The sequence below is a fragment of the Orcinus orca genome, chromosome 11, assembly GCF_937001465.1.
Source record: "Orcinus orca chromosome 11, mOrcOrc1.1, whole genome shotgun sequence".
Taxonomy (NCBI): Eukaryota; Metazoa; Chordata; class Mammalia; order Artiodactyla; family Delphinidae; genus Orcinus; species Orcinus orca.
Genome location: NC_064569.1, coordinates 80,235,585 through 80,237,534, shown reverse-complemented (window position 1 = coordinate 80,237,534; position 1,950 = coordinate 80,235,585). Strand labels below are relative to the sequence as shown.

Sequence of the window (1,950 nt, the reverse complement as noted above, 5' to 3'; positions counted from 1 at the left end):
CACTTGAATATGGACACATTGATAACATCAAACATTTCCCCACTAGAAACTTGGGCATCTAATTTCTTCATGTAATTTACTTTAGGACCACTTATAGGCTCAGAGTAGATGGATTTGCCTGGTTTTCAGACACCCTCTAAAACTGAGTTCAAATCATATTCGCTCCAAGAATAATATAGACTGTGGAATATGCCAATACCTAAGGTAAAAAAATTTAACTACTAGGTCTTTCACACTTTTAGCAGATGTTGTAGTTCTTTCCGAAGATCTAACAAATAGTTCTGTGAGTGAAGCAAAACCACACAGTTACTCTGTGAGGCATTTCCAACAATGTGAGTCTACAGGAAAAGCCCCATAGGGATAGACCTCACCTATAGGGTTGTTTTTTACTGATTGATAGGTTCTTTGTATGAATATATATCTATTTAATATATTTGTCTATATTTAAATAATTCAGATAAACTGATATATATGTATACAAAGTAAAATAAAGTATAAAATTGTATTATATCAGTTGCAAATATATTTTGTCATAATTTGCTTGCTTTTCGACTTTATGTCTTCTGCCATACACATAATATATTTTGGGTTTTATGTTTTGTCAAGACAGTTTTCTCCTCCCAAGATTATAGATATATTTTCCCATTTTTCTTTTATCCTTAAAAAAATTTACATCTTAAATACATGTGGAATTTATTTTTAAGTATGGTGTGAGGAAGGCATTTAGTTTTCCTTTTTTTCAAATGGATAGCTCCTTGTCCCAACACCATTTATTAAATAATCTGTCAGTACCTGTATGATTTTAAGTGCCTCATTTATCACATTCTAAGATCATTGGCTGTTTTTCACAATAATGTTTTTCACATTATTTCAATTATTGTGACTTCATAATACATTTTGATACTTGGCAAAGTAAGTCCTGTTTCTTGTTCATTTTTCTAAAAAAAAAATGTTGACGTTTTTGGCACATCTCATAGATGAACTTTAAAACTAACTTGCCAACTCTATAAAATATCCTGTTGGAATTTTGACTAAAATTGCATCACAGTTTTTATTTAACTTGGGGAGTATTAATATCTGTATAATGTTGAACCTTTTTATCTAGGAATATCTTTCACAGCCTTCATTAAAATTATATGGTTATCTTCAATAAATTTCATACTTTTAAGTTTTTTCCTAAGTAATTCAAGGTTTCATTGGAATCGAATTTGGTTTTTTCTCTATTACATTTTCAAATAAGTTTTTATTGATTATAGAAAGGCTGTAGATTTTTATTTTGTTATTATTATATTTTATAAATTTATTTTATTTATTTTTGGCTGCATTGGGTCTTCATTACTGCTCACGGTCTTTCTCTAGTTGCGCCAAGCGGGGGCTAGTCTTCATTGCAGTGTGCAGGCTTCTCATTGCAGTGGCTTCTCTTGTTGCAGAGCACGAGCTCTAGGCACACGGGCTTCAGTACTTGTGGCACGTGGGCTCAGTAGTTGTGGCTCACGGGCTCTAGAGCGCAGGCTCAGTAGTTGTGGTACACGGGCTTAGTTGCTCCGCGGCATGTGGGATCTTCCTGGACCAGGGATTGAACCCGTGTACCCTGCATTGGCAGGTGGGTTCTCAACCACTGCGCCACCAGGGAAGCCCCTGTAGATTTTTATATGTTAATCTTGTTTTTATGTTTCTGAAAAATTTAATTAGTCCATACAGATAGTATGTGATTGCCTTGGATTTTCTAGGTATCTGTCTACTTTGCCAATATTCAAACTTATTTCTTTTGTGCTGATCTTTTTGTATTGACCAGTAACTCTAGGACAAAATTATTGACCATAAAAGTAGGCATCATATTATATTGTTCCTGACTTTTATGGAGATGTGGTCTAATATTTTATTTTTCAGAATGATATTTGGAAATTGGCAAAATATTGATAATTGTTGAAGATGAGTGATAGGTACAGG

General features: G+C 33.4%; 1 non-coding gene across 1 annotated transcript; it reads right to left on the bottom strand.

Annotated features, from left to right (window-relative positions):
- Positions 1–243: 243 nt before the first annotated feature.
- On the bottom strand, positions 244–372 carry LOC117201184 (small nucleolar RNA SNORA18). Its single transcript, XR_004483161.1, has one exon. It is a non-coding gene; the product is annotated as a small nucleolar RNA SNORA18 (small nucleolar RNA).
- Between the last annotated feature and the right edge of the window lie 1,578 nt (positions 373–1,950).